Source organism: Theropithecus gelada, chromosome 17 (genome assembly GCF_003255815.1).
Source record: "Theropithecus gelada isolate Dixy chromosome 17, Tgel_1.0, whole genome shotgun sequence".
In the NCBI taxonomy this organism is placed as follows: Eukaryota; Metazoa; Chordata; class Mammalia; order Primates; family Cercopithecidae; genus Theropithecus; species Theropithecus gelada.
In genome coordinates, this window is record NC_037685.1 from 14,195,580 (window position 1) to 14,211,632 (window position 16,053).

Genomic DNA, 16,053 nt, shown 5'->3' on the forward strand with positions numbered 1-16,053 from the left:
CTTGAACATTCAAATGCCCAAATTCCTTCGAAAGAACAACAAAACTAGAACAGGAAAAATAGAAAATCTTAATAATTATCTACCTATTTAAAAGTTAAATCTGTAACTAAAATTTCTTAACAAGGAAAACGTCAGGACCAGATGGCTTTACCGCTATCTTCTTCCCAACGTTAAAAGAAAAAAATATTTTACACAAATCCAATCAGTGAAATTTACTCTATTAACAGAATAAAGGAGCAAAGTTATATGGTCATATTAGTAGGTGCAAAAAAAAAAAAAGTCTTTAATAAAGCCCAACCCTTTGGATGTTAAATACTCTTCATAAATTAGGCACATAAATGATCTTCCTTAATATGATAAAAGGTATTTATTTTAAAGCTATAGAAATTATATTTAATGACAAATATTAGAGTTCTCCCTGCAATCAGGAATGAGACAAAGATGTTCATTAATATTACTCCTTTTCTCGTTGTATGGGAGTCCGTGCCATTGAAATAATGTAAGAAAAGAGACAAAAATTGTAAGGAGTAGAAAGCAAGAAATAGAAATATTGTTATCTCAGTTACGATTGTGACATAAAAACTCCAAAACAATCTATTAAAAAATTATGCTGGGAGGCCGAGGCGGGTGGATCACAAGCTCAGGAGATAGAGACCATCCTAGCTAACACGGTGAAACCCCATCTCTACTAAAAATACAAAAATTTAGCTGGGAGTGGTGGCAGGCACCTGTAGTCCCAGCTACTCGGGAGGCTGAGGCAGGAGAATGGCATGAACCCCACAGGCGGAGCTTGCAGTGAGCCGAGATTGAGCCACTGCACTCCAGCCTGGGTGACAGAGCAAGACTCTTGTCTCAAAAAAAAAAAAGAAAAAAAATTATGAGAATTAAGAAATGAATTTAACAATGTGAGATGCACAGTTAATATAGTACAAAACAGTTATATTTCTATATAACAATTTATAATATCAAAATATAAAGTACTCAGGAATAAATATGCAATTAAATTTCTATCATTCACTACACACACACACACACACACACACACACACACACAAAACTTTGTGGTGAAACATTAAAGAAATGAATGGAAGTATATATCATACTCATGAACTGGAAAATTCAATATGTAAAGATATCAACTCTCTTCCAAACTGATCAATTGATTTAAAACAATACCAATCAAAATCTTGGCAGAATTAGTGCATCTGCCTTCTATAACAACTTCTAGTACTAACTGTGATAATTAGGTGTCTACTCCATTTATGCTGCCATAACAAAATACCACAGATTGGATAATTTATAAACAATAGAAATTTATTTCTCATAGTTCAGAAGGCTGGGAAGTCCAAGAACAAGGCATTGGCATGATTGGTGTCTGGTAAGGTCTACAATCTCTGCTTCCAAGATGGCATCTTGTTGCCAAGTCCTCCAGAGGGAACCAACTTGTCCTCACATGATGGAAGGCAGAAGGGTATTGCCTTCAACCTCAAGCCCTTTTATAAGAGTTCTAATTCCATTTACAAGGGCAGAGTCCTCATCACTTCATCACCTCCCACAGGCTACACTTACTGTTGCATTGGGGATTAAGTTTCCACCTGAATTTTAGAGGGGACTATCAATCAAACCACAGCAGTAGGGTTTCCTGGAAAACAGAAGCTTAAACTCTGAGATTTGCATGCAGGCAACTTATTAGGGACTACTCTCAAGAACAACTCTGAGGAAGGACCACAGTATTGGGCAGAATGGGAATTGTAACTGCAATGCAATTGCACCATATATTCAGCTAATCCTAAAGGGAGGTCTGGAGCTAGGATGGCCCTTGAAAATTGCCCTAATTGTGGAAAGAGAGCTAGGCCCATTATCCCTAAAAGGACTAGTCATTGGATACAGGCAGCTCCTGGGGGGATGGTGTATCCTTGGGTTTGGCCTTTAGTCCAGAACAATTTCTGAAGAGGGCCTCATCTGTGAGCCCTCAGCAGTCAACATTCAGGCAACTGGAAAAATAAGTGCCTTGGACAGAAAGAGGGATTTGGGGTCATACCACAGCACCCACTATAGTAGTTCATATACATTATTTCACTGATTCTTACAACAACCCTATAAGGAATATACTGCTATTATCAAATGACAAAGTCAACAGTGGTTAAACAATTTGTCCAGCATCATATCATCTTCCTAGCAACAACACCTGTACTGTTTACCACTCATGCCTACATTCTTTTAATCAAGCTTACTAAACAGACCAAATTTTGTTTTCATACTCAGAGAGTTCAATTTACCTAGAAAAAATAGTTATTTACCTGAAGGCTGAAAATACTTCTATATTCTACTACTTTCAATGTTTTCTATCTTATATTTTAAGATTATGTTATACTTTTAGTAGAGTTTTCCCCATCAGTAGATTTGTTTTTTAATACTTTAAGTTCTGGGGTACATGTGCAGAACATGCAGGTTTGTTACATAGGTATACATGCACCATGATGGTTTGCTGCACCCGTCAACCCATCATCTACATTAGGTATTTCTCGTAATGCTATCCCTCTCCACACCCCCCAACCCCCCAACAGGCCCTGGTATGTGATGTTCCCCTCCCTGTGTCCATGTGTTCTCATTGTTCAACTCTCACTTATGAGTGAGAACATACGATGTTTGGTTTTCTGTCCCTGTGTTAATTTGCTGAGAATGATGGTTTCCAGCTGCATCCATGTCCCTGCAAAGGACATGAATTCATCCTTTTTTATGGCTGCATAGTGTTCCATGGTGTATATGTGCCACATTATCTTTATCCAGTCTATCATTGATGGTCATTTGGGTTGGTTCCAAGTCTTTGTTATTGTGAATAGTGCTACAATAAACATACGTGTGCATGTGTCTTTATAGTAGAATGATTTATAATCCTTTGGGCATATACCCAGTAATGGAATTGCTGGGTCAAATGGTATTTCTAATTCTAGATCCTTGAGGAATCACCACACTGTCTTCCACAATGGTTGAACAGATTTATACTCCCAGATGTTTTAATAAGCAACTAAGACATTGTTGAGGCCCTTAAATTATACATGAAGTCAAAACATTTGTCAAACATCCACTATCATCAAAGCACTGTTGTTCTAGGCATAAAGAGATGGCGGATGGGCATGGGAATTAAAAACCAAAACCAAACGAAACCAAACAAATATCTCTTGCCCCTTAAGGCTGTTTATTCTCCCAAGCCAAGTAAGAAATAAAGCTGAAATGGCAACAGTTCTCATAGCATATAAGTCCTTCTGAAGCATGAGAACATTTGTTTAAAATATGACATTGAAATTCAACTTAAATTTCATTATTACAGGTATTCTGATGAATGTTAGTTATTCTAAAACAATGCAGGAGATCAAATTACTTGCTCTCAATTGAATTATAATCAATCACCATATTTAGTCCAGAGGTATCACAGCCCTATTATTTTCAAATAGTTTTATTGATATATAATTTATATAGAGTTAACTATAAATGTTTGCAGTATGTAATTTGATACATTTGCATATATATATGTGTGTGTGTGTATATATACACACACACACATATATACACCCAGACACGTAAAACTATCATAAAAAGCTAGATAATAGACATATTCATAATCCACAAATGTTTGCCTGTGGATTAAGAATATAATCCATTTTGGTGGGTGTATCATTCCTTTTCCTGTTGAGTAGTATTTTAAGGACATACCACAATTCGTCTATCCATTTATTTGTTGATAGATATTTGGGCTGTTTGCAATTCGAGATTGTTACAAATCAAGCTGCCTTGCATACCTTGCCCAAGTCTTTATTGGGCATAGACTTTCAGTTTTCTATGGTAAATATCTAGGAGCAGAATGATAGTTGTTATGTTTTTCTATTTAACATTGACAAACTTTTTCCAAAGCAGTTGTGCTGTTTTATATCTCACTAGTAATACAGTTAGGTTCTTCAGTATTTACTTCCATCCTACTTAGATAGGCAGGCAGCACTGGAAATATTCACTATGGAAAGAGTCTCATCTCTCCATCAAGCTTCCTGCCCCGTGATAAGACTGCCTCAAGCTGATAGGGCTTGTCTGTGTGATCCTCCACTTAGCATTACCTCCTTCACAGAGGAACCTCTCTGAGTCTCCCACCCACAAGTTATGTACCTTCTACCCATTTCCGAAAAGAAGAAAAGTACCTCTTACCTTGGAAAAGTGTGCTTTGCTGGCCCATTAGGACTGTAACCAATAGTATCCTCTCTTCCACCAGCTCTACCTGATTTTCACGGCATTTGATAGCTCTTTGATAATGCTTGACGTGGTCAGTGTTTCAGATGTTTTCTGGTTTTGTCGGAGGCAGAATTGTATGTCATCCTCCTTGTGTTTTTTATTGAATAATTTCTGAGTGGAGAAAGGGAAATACAGCTTTGCTCTGCCACACTCAAAATGGATGCCCATTCTTCCTTTTAGTACTCAAATAGCAAGAGATCAAGTTCCAGTGATTTAAGACCACTTGAAGCACAGTTTTTAATGAAAATTATTCCTTGTGATTTCTGGATATTTCTGGGACTTTGGGGGAATTACCACTTGTTCCACAAATTTATCCTCTTTGATGTATGTCATCTTGGGCAATTGTCTCACTTTAGATTGCTTCTTCCCTTCCTATAGGTTACATTTTGCCAACTCATAACTAACCTCTTCAGGTTACTGCCACTTTCCACATATATCTTTTTTAATTCTCAAAGACCTGCTGAGCTCAAGTTATAGTTTCAGCTAGGTATTACAGAAGGCCCGAGGATAACAGACAGCAACACAGAGAACTAACAACTTCCAATAAATGTGTGTGGGCCTCAGTGCCCACGAGGTCAACCCGAACCTAAGTCCCTGGAAACTTCCTGCAAATAATTCATAGGTCCAGGTGAACCCAAACAAATGAAGTAGAAGTCTTCACACAGAACGGCTCTAGCACAAACTCTCTTCACCCCCAGAAGAACAGAGAACCTTTCGTTCCTCCAGCCCAAGGCTTGCCTTTTTTTTTTTTTTTTTTCCTCAAGATTGTTGACAGAGGGACCATTCATTCCATTCAGGGGAAACTCCATTCCAGTCCATAAGGATGTGAACTGAGCTGCATAATCAGGACAAGAATATCACAATAGTCCAGGATTATGTATCTTCAGTAACATGAGAACATACAGAGACAGGCCAGGTGGTACTTAACTGACTAAGCCCAGTTCAAGTTCAAGTCACAGCCTGTCTTCCAAATTAACATAGCCTTTGTAGTCTAGCCTGAACTCCCAATCCCTAGTAAACAAAGTCTTACTTAGGTAAGAACATACATATGCACCTACACATATATCACACATATATCTCCCCCCTCAAGAAAATAATTTTCAAGCATACAGCAGTCAAACTTCAGGTTTGAGTTCAGATTGGGAGAAAATTACCTAATTCTTTAATGCCAGCGTTCTTCTACTATATCCAAGTGCACATTCCTAAACGATACCCTTAAGATCTCAGTCTAAAATATCTTCATTTGAATTAATTCACCAATTTAGAGCTTCCCAAACTAAAATTAGGTCATATGTGACTAAAAATGGTTTTCAAAATATTTCCTCCTAGAACAAAGGAATTATATACCCCATCCCCATCTCTTCTAAAAAAGGTAGAAATTTTTTACAAACTCCCCAAATGACAGCTTTCAACAATTCAAAAAAATTAAATATCTTCTCCACTAAACACACATTTATAAAGTATGCATGCCAGTTCTAGGAATAAACATCTTGGATTTTTATGTCTGTCTCAAACCAATGGGTATTTGTCTTACATGGCAAAATACTTAATAAGGCATGATACCTAACACTGAATACAGCCCACCAGTGGACTCTGGTCCATGCCAAACCCAATGTGATCACAACTGCCCTTGCCTTGGATATTGTGCTCTGTTAATACGGCCAAAGGTATCCTCAGCATTCTTGGTAACCACCTCACATCACCGGCTGACTGTAAACAGTTTGGTCAGTGACACACAGATTTTTTTCACATGAATTATTGTCAGGCAAAGCCCCCCATACATCTAGAGCTCTTTTTAAATTTGAGTGTACAACTTGACATTTAGCCCTACTAAGTTTTATCTTTCTTATTTTTGTTCACTATTTGTCCCTCAAAACCATTTTGAACCTTGTCTTCTAAAAGTTTAACTGTTTCTCATCAGTGCTTATTGCTCACAAACATGATAAACATGCCTTCCATCTCATCAACATTGTAGATAATATTTTGAACAAAACAGTCACAGTTGGGACCCTACAGCATGTCACTGAAAACATTAGTCCAGGTTGATCTCAACCAGTTATTTAACACCCTAAGCCATGGAGGAATTGGTAGACAGCAAGCTGCAGGCAAAATGTGACCTGCCATTTGTTTTTGTAAAGCAGGTTTTATTGGAAACCCAGGCATGCTCATTCATTTATGTCTATCTGTGGCTGCTTTTCTGCTACAGTGGTAGAGTTGAATAGTTGCATCAGTGACCATGGGCCATAAAACCAACACTATCTGCTTTCTGGAAATGTACAGCAAAAGTTTGCTGTCTGTTGCTCTAAATGACAGATGGGTCAGTCAGGTCTAAATGCCACCTGATGGAACTATCATTCCTTTGTCAGTCGTATGAAGAAATTTCAAATGTCATTCTGCTAAAATGAAAAAATCTAAATCCACAGCATTCTCTTGGTCTGTAGAATTTCAAAGCATCTCCAAAAAGGAAATGAAATTAATTTTGTTTAGATTTTCCTGTATTTTTCTCATTCTAAAATAAGGCTAGGAATCGTCAATCTATAGCTTTTAAAATGTTTTACCCGTTTTTTGGAAGTTGGGTCTACCCTATTTTTCTGGAATATCTATCATTCTCTATAACATACGGCAATTCCTCGAATAGGAAAGCTGTTTCATTTAGTGATTGTAACACCAGAGCAAAGTAACTGCCATGGTATTTCTATCTCTAATATTGATACCTATAGTAACACTGGTGTTTTATCTTTTTTTTTTTTTTTTTTTGAGACGGAGTCTGATTCTGTCACCCAGGCTGGAGTGCAGTGGCCGGATCTCAGCTCACTGCAAGCTCCGCCTCCCGGGTTTACGCCATTCTCCTGCCTCAGCCTCCCGAGTAACTGGGACTACAGGCGCCCGCCACCTCACCCGGCTAGTTTTTTTGTATTTTTTAGTAGAGACGGGGTTTCACCATGTTAGCCAGGATGGTCTCAATGGTGTTTTATCTTTTAAGGTGATTTATTTAATATTATGAGTTCTGGACAAGCAACTAAACAAAATAGTGCATTTTATTGCAAGTAAAATATTTCTAAATGTTACAATACAAAAAAGTAAATTACTAAAATTTAAATGTTAAACATTCATTATCATTTTATATCTATGCATATATATACATATGTATATGTAATTAGTTGCTCCTGGCTCTCATGCTTCCCTCTACTCAGCACCCTCTAAATCAGGAGCTGTTGGCATTGTTGCCTCTTAATGTAGACCCGAATGAGCTTCAGAACCTTTCACCTGAGTTGACTTCCTGCATAGATTTGTCAGGACTGCTGCCTCCCAACTGTAACTCTGCTCTGCAAAGTGGAGCCATATTACCAAAACTACGATTCAATGTTCCACCAACCCATGGGGCCTGGCCTTGGTTTAGTCTACATTTTTCCCAACAGAAATATCCACCCATTTCAGAGAATCTCTCTCACCAGCTCCATGCTTATCCTTCCCCCTATTTTGGAGTCAGGGACTGGGCTGGGGAAAGTTGTTGCAGGAGCTGAGAGGAGGACTGTGGTCCAGGGAGAGGACAGCAGAGGAAGACTGGACAAAGACGTGGACGAATGAAGGAAGCTGCTGCCCAGTGATCTAAAAAAGAATTCTTTTATTTGGGTATGTACTTAGAAATAACAAGTTACAGTACATAGGAACTTTTATTTAGGCAATTTAAATAGCAAGTTATATGGGACCTTAAAGAAAAAAAAACAGTGTTGAAGAGGCTAAAGATATTATTCTCCAGCCTTTCTCTTCATTGCTCTTCCTTCTTTCAGGCCTTCCCCTCTCACCTAGACAAATGCAGAGATCTAAGTCACCTGCTTCTGCTGTTCTGTCCCATCATGTACAGGTAGAATTCCAAACTCCTAACATTTGCTCTCAGTGTCACCTTCTACCACTTCTCCTCATGGAGCCAACACTGCAGCCATAACATCCTGCGTATCCTTGAGCACAGGATGTTTCTGTGTCTTTGTATGTATTTCTTCTTTCTGGAAGGACCTTCCCCCTCTTTTCCATTAGAATAACTGCTACTGATTCTTCAAGAAAATGATCATTTTAACTCACGAGTGAAGTGCTTCCTAAACTGCTCTTCAAGGCTACATTAAATGTTCCTATTCTGTTCTCCAACAATGCTCTGTACAAGGCTCTTTAATAGGACTTTTCATGCTGTATCATAACTACTTGTGTCCATATGTTTTGCTCCCAGAAACTGAACTCTTTGAGGAAAGGGCCATTCTTTATTCAGTTCTGTATGGCTCACTGCTATCACGGTGCCTCCCGTTTGGCTGGGGCTGAGTAGTACTTAATGAACAGGAAATGGATGAGTGAACTCATTCAAAACAGCCTGGTCCTTTCTTACAATCACTATATCCATTTTAAACTCCAATTATCTTTTAGTCTTATTTATTTGATCCTTTCTCTAGTTGGATGCGGTCAGATCATCTGTAATTTCTATACCTGCAATTTGCAGCTTCTTTAATTTCATAATTTGAAATCCATTTTAAATGGATCTTTTCTTCTAGTTTACCTCAAGTCAAATAAATGGGAAATTAAGCCAAAGGATGGCTCTGCTTGCTTTCACATCCATCAATGCCTGCCTTCCCACTGGGGCTATTTCTGCTTCACAGCCATTCCCCTGCACACATGACTGAATCCGCCCCAAGGGTCCCTTCTTGATTAACCATGTGCCCATCATTACATTTGTGACTGTCACTGCCAACTCTCCCTTTTATTCTGTCCTGTTTGCTCTTCCTCTTCCTTGTGTTTCTTTGTCTGCCTCACAAGACTCTTCTCTCAGCCCTGCACAGCAACATAAGGGAAATCGGAAATCAGAAAACCTAGTGTGTAGCTCTACCTCCAACAGTAACTAACCGAGCAACTTAGAGTGACAAATAGGCCCATGACTGCTGTTGAAGCAGCTAAAGATATTACATTAGATGCTTCCTTTGTGCTCTGATTTAATTGTCAAAACATACTACAAGGTATGTGCTAAAATATCTATTCAAAAGATAAAGAGGCTGAAGCTAAAGTGAATTTCTTACAGTCACGTGGCATGTTAGCTACAAACTCCAGCAAAGCAGAATGGAGTAAACCAGGCAGACTAGGGTTCAAATCCTGACTCCATCACCCATTAGCTGGCCCACCTCCAGTGAATTAATCATTTTGAGTAACAGTTTTGTGTTTATTAAAAAGTGGATAATACTGTCAACACTGCAGCTCTGTGTATGATAGATAAGTGAGAGCAGTTGTCAAGCAAACAGCATGGTGCCTGACACATTTTAAGTGCTCAAGAAATGGTAACTCTTAATGTGAAGCAGAGATGCCAGGCTTCAAACCTGGCTATAAAGCCTATGCTCCCAGGACCATTTTGTCCTGCCTCTTAGGCAAATTCATTTCTCCATTAAGTGAGGGGTTGAGTAAGAAAGCTTTGAGAACTGCAAAGACCTGGTTTGTCCTTCTGTTTTAGCCACTTTCTCAAACAGGGTTGTCACTAAACCTCTAAACCTCAGTTTATTCATCTGTGAAATGGGGGGTGGGTCTTCCTTTCCTTGGAGCTTTTGAGGGTCTGATTAAATAAAGTGGAATATCTTGAGAAATGCTATATTTAAAGGAATTTCTCTATAGGGTTAACCTATTAGGACTCCCTCACCACCACCACCTACCTCATGTTTTGTTTTTTCTAATTCCAGTGTTTGAGGTACTAGACAGCAGATAAGTCAGAGAAGACAGTTTACTGCTTGGCGAGGCACTCAAATAACACCATGTAATTTATGTTTCGTTTCCAATTCATGAAGCCAGCCCTAACAGAGCATCTGTTCTTATGTTTTGAAAATTAGTGAATTCTTTTCCTTGCCTGAACAGTAGATTTCAATTAAGTAAGGAAAAACTGTCCCCTACAAAAAAATTTAAAACTGTAGCATGCCAAAAATGTAGTCCAACATTAATTGTATGTAGCAAGCGCTGACTACAGGGTGAATGCACTTGGACAGAATTCTGTGCTTCTGAGCAACTGCACACACCGGGAATATTATGGGATGGCTGAATGATTAAAATTCTTATTTGATGTGATTGGTGTTCTAATTAAGGGATCCACTGCAGAAAGTTTGCTCAGAGAGTGGGTCAGGGGTGGAGGCTAAGGCACACCTAAGGCCCTGCATGGCCGGTGTTTCATACTATGTCCTGTTTTGTCCATGCTGGGCTCCTACACATAAACATAGCTGACCTGATGCACAAGTCGTATTTCTACATTACTCTAGCAACTTCCTATAGTCAGGGAAGCCACAGCTACTTTATACAGAAGTCCTGGCTGGAACTATTGATTCTGGCCAAAGACTGGGAGCAAACTCAGGATCCTACAGGGCTGCATTGGAATTATTACAATAATCTAGTTATTTGATTTGGCTGCTTACCCCTACAGAAATATAGGGAGATGCGGTGCAAAACAGTAAAAACAAGAAATCAATTTAGAATCACATCATCATTTAAGACCTCCCTCCAGCTCTGCCTTGGTGCAGTCTCCCTCCCTACCAAGCCCAACTCTTTCACCTGGCTTTAGAGCCCATCCCCTCCCACAGACTTGTCTGCATCCATGATCTTTTATCTCTCATAGATCAATTCTTCTGTCTTTATTTTTCCTCCCTCTTCATTTGTTAGATTCTCAGCTGTTGTTGACAACTTTAGTCACTCTCCCATTTACTTCTTTAAAGGGCTATTAATCCTCAAGAGCAGCTGGTTCTTTACTGGTTCTACCTCCTCATCACACATTCACTGAAGCCTCCTGTACTGTCATTTCTATTTCCAATATTTGACTGAAGATGCTCTCCCAAAACATCAACAATAGCCTCCTAAAGGTTAGCTCTTACTGTCTCTTCTCAGCCTCAAACTACTGAAGTTTGGCACTGTTGCCTACACCTACCTTTTAGAAATATTTCTCTGCTTTGGAACCCTGATTTCTGTTGAGTCTCTACTACCCATGATCATTCATATTTTAGTCTTCTATTTCTCTGCCTATCTTTTAAGTAACAATTTTGACTAGGATTCTTTTCCCAGTCTTCTTTTATTATTCATCCTTGGCGATAATGATGAATGCAGTTAAACTTTGTTGCAACAATTAAAGATAATTATACAATGCCTGGCATTTACTAAGCATTCAATAAATAGCAGTAGTTATAAAAAAATCTTTTCATCTTCATTTCCTACCACATGGAGTCATAAAACTTATGTTCCAATACACAGATTTTATGCTTTCCTACAACAACTTGGTATTTCCTCAGACAGTATCTTCATCATGGAATGTCTCGTTCCCTCCCGCAAGGAGGACTTTACACAGCTTTCAAAGACCCATTAAAATATTACCTTGTTTTTAAAGCTTTTCTCAATGTCTCATTAGAATTTTACTCTGGTCCCCAAAATACCTTACCACCTCCGTTGAAACTAATTGCTTTATCTCTTTAAAATAATAATGTAGCCTGTCTAAAAGCTGGGGCGCCACATGACTCACTCCACACACAAAGTATGTTCAAAGGACAGACCAGCAATCCAAATATTTAAAATATAATTTTAATTTGTATTCACATCTTGACTTTGTAAGTGCTTTGCAGTATATAACCCACAAGAACACTTCTCAAAAAGTTCTTCTATCTTTTCCTAATTCTTTCTCATATCCTCAAGCTGCTCTAAAATAATTCACATGCTAAAGCTTCCTACATTCTTTCATTTACCCAGTACCCATGGCATTTCTTGCTTTCCTTTTTTTAGATTGAATTAGCCTCTTATTTATCTGGTTTTTGCTCCAGACTTCAGACACTCCTGATTCTGCATCTTCCAAAATTTAGAACTTCCCTGGAAAAGATATCTCTTCTTGGATGACACAGGAATTGAATAACACTAGTATAGTGCAGGGAGAAAATAAATAACACTCACATATGAAGAAATTACAACCATCACCATTTTAACTGTATATGTCTTCTTCTTCTTCATTTAGAATGGTACTTGAAGAAAGATTCTATATCATTTGTTTTCTTTAGCACCAAAGCACCCATAATTTATGCACTTATTTGTAGAACACATAGTATATATTAGACAGAAATGGCTGTCAGAAGGAGGAGGAAAAGTTGGAGGAGGAAAAGGTGATGGAATCAACAAGGATACTGCTCTCAGAGAGTTTATGATGAGTGATCAAGATCAAAGTGCCTAGAACATTAGAGATGCTCAAGAACTATTCGCCGAATTGATTGCAACTCCTACTCCCCCCAGCTACTTATGTATATATATAGAAACTACTCTGTATTACACAGCAAACTGGCATACAAAATTTCAGAAGTAACTTATCATGGTTGTCTTTGATCTAGGTGTTTTAGCTGGTTGTGAGAGTTCTGAAAAGTGATCTATGATAACAATTAAGTTATGAAAGATTTTATATTTTAAAAATAAAGTGGCCAGGCACGGTGGCTCATGTCTGTAATCCCAGCACTTTGGGAGGCTGACGCAGGTGGATCAATTGAGGTCAAGACCAGCCTGGCCAACATGGTGAAACCCTATCTGTACTAAAATACAAAAATTAGCTGTGCATGGTGGTGCACGCCTTAATCCCAGCTACTCGGGAGGCTGAGGCAGGAGAATGGCTTGAACCTAGGAGGGTGGAGGTTGCAGTGAGCTGAGATTGCGCCACTGCACTCCAGCCTGGATGACAGAGCGAGACTCCATCTCAAAAAAAAAAAAAAAAGAAAAAGAAAATAAATAAACAAATAAATAAAGTGGTTATTTCTGGAACAAGATCACTTTTACCTATTTGCTTACAATGTATACATTCTTAGCTGAAAGAGAAAGGAATAAAATTAAAATTAGTGTGCTATAAATGACACACAAACCTGGGTATATCCATGAGAGTGTGCCTTCCATGTGACATCTATTCCCAAACACGTTCATAATGGAAAAAGAGGTAAGAACAAATAGTTGAATAAAGGCCCCACATGTATTGGTTTTCATACAAACCAGCAAAACAGCAATTTCAAAGCAACTAAGACAGTTTCTGACATTGTCATCCTTTTGTTCATGTTCTTCCTCACCTTTCCTCCTCCCCCGATACCATTTTCCTTCCTTTCACAAACTCTATTGTTTTCATAAATAATATTTTTATTCAAATCTCTCGTTCTCATTTTTAGTTACTTTGTTATTTTAAATTTTCCTCTTCCACTCTTTACATTTTCCTCTTTGGGGTACACTTTCTCAGGCCCACCTCACTCTCCAGCTCCTGCTTTGGAAACAGAGGCAGTTAAATCAGCAGCTGTGGCTGAGGAAGCAGAGCTGGAAGGGGCAGAGTGAAAGGAAGCTGATTATCTATGTGAATATGTCATTCAGGAGAATTCATGAGCTTTAACATCCAACCACACATACGTTATTCAGAGAGATAACAAGAAAGAGATTTAACCCAAGGGGAGATTAAGAACATAGGCCCAATTGGATCTCGTTTTCCTAGGAAAGACACTTCTGAATGTTAAGAATTAAAACTCATGGTTCTCTTTATCCAATTCTCAGTCCATTTCTCCTATGCAGTAATTGGACTGCCCTCTTCACCCTACCTTCTCAAAAACTCTTTTTTTTACCATCCTTTAAAAATCTTCTGAAACCACATTTCCTTAAGAAATTCTTCCTCAAATTTGAAGGAGTAGAGGCCATTTGTCCTACTATTCAACATCAATACATCATTCCCCATCTAAATATGCAAATAGCTTGTCTTTACAGATAATATAATTACATAAATAAAAATTAAATTGCTTTTCACTTAAACCTCAAGAGACTACACAAAGCAAGTTATTTGGTTAACTGAAAATTTACATCTCAACTTCTTTTTTTTTTGTAAGTTCTCAAAATCCATTTTATCTCACTAAAACTTTTCTTCAACCTTATGGATACTATTAGTCTCTTGAACGCACCATTTTCCTGACTTTGCCTCCTTCCCTACCCAAGCATACCCACTTGGGCCACTCTTTTTCTAACTCTCCTAACAGTGTCCTTTTATCCAAATTAACTCTAACTTCCTCACCCCTGATCCTAACTAGCAATCGCTGTTCTCCACTCTCACACCCAAACTACTGAGCACTACTGTTCTCTCCTAAATACCTGATAGTGAATTCAGGGATAGTGGGCATAATCTTGTGTATATTGAGTGATAATGAATTCATATTGGCACAAACATCATTTGGTTTTTCAGCACCACTTGCATTTTATACATGTCCGTGCCAATTGCCAATCCCCCAAGCAGCTATTTCAAATCCTCATCATTCCCTTCAAAAACCAATCAGTTCACTTCACAGTGAATAACCTTGTTTTATTTTTATTCTAGAGGTTTACCAGGAAAAAAAAAGTCCTCAGTTCCTTATCTGTCTCCATAGAAATCTATTTACATTCATTCTCATCCCTTTAGCTGAAGGGATGAGAATCTCAAAGAAGCATCTTTTCAAACCTCTCCGGCCTTATTCTCTAAAATTTTCTTACCATGTATTTTTCCCTCAGTCTACACACATTCGAAAACTTTTCTGAAAACAAATATTGGGCCAATAAAGTCACCCAATCATTAATGAACATTTGCCTCACCTTTCTGCTTTATTACCCCACTCTTCCAGTCAACTTTTTTGAAAAACTAGCTTACTATTTTTTTTGAAAAACAGACTACACTTCTTACTCTCATTCAGTTTCCAACCCCTTACCATAAAGCTTCATACTAAACACATCACCAAAACTGGGCTGAATGTGGTCAGTATTTACTAGATAAAAGTAAATATCATTATGAGACATTTTATACACACACATGCGCGCGCACGCACACACACACACACGCACAATCTCCTATAACCTTCATCTTCTTCAGGAGCAACTATGTTCAAATTTTACTTGTGGAATTGACTTCAAAACTTCTCAGTAATAGGTGTATTCTGCTATCACTACATCAATTTTAGGCAATATTTGTTAAATTGCTATTACGGGAATTTACACCCTTCTCTATATCTCATCTTGTTACACTGTTATATCACAAATTTTGGTTATTTTCATTTCCATGTTTGTATTACTATGAGTATGCAAGCTATTACTTAAGATTGAGCCAAGTAACAAACTACAACTAGATTCCCTTTCTTTAACACCCTTTTTTTCTAGGTGTAAAACATATCCCTAATATTTTCATTTGCTTGATTTCTCTGTATCTTAGGCTATATCCCCTCATACTTTTACCATCTGTGTAAAAAGCCTCCTCATGAAAATGTTCAGGCTAGGCACAGTGGCCCATGCCTGTCATCCCAGCACTTTGGGAGGCCGAGGAAGGCAGATCACCTGAGGTCAGGAGCTTGAGGTAATTCTGGCCAACATGGTGAAACTCCATCTCTACCAAAAATAAAAAAATTTTGGTAGAAATTTTTTGTAGCTGGGTGTGGTGTCGCATGCCTGTAGTCCCAGCTACTTGGAAAGCTGACGCAGAAGAATTGCTTGAACCTGCAAGGCAGAGGTTGTAGTGAGCCAAGATTTTGCCATTGCACCCTGGCCCGGGCAATGGAACAAAATTCTGGCTCAAAAAAAAAAAAAAAAAAAAAAAAAGTCTTCATCATAAAACTCTATATTTTTCATAAGTTTTCATTTTTTTCTAAGACTTTCCTCTGAGAGTCTCAGTGATCTTTCTCCAGTAAATCTGGGGGGCCAGGGGCAGAATACTATTGTTTGAATATATACTCCAAAAAGCATGCATTGAAAACTTTACTTCCAATG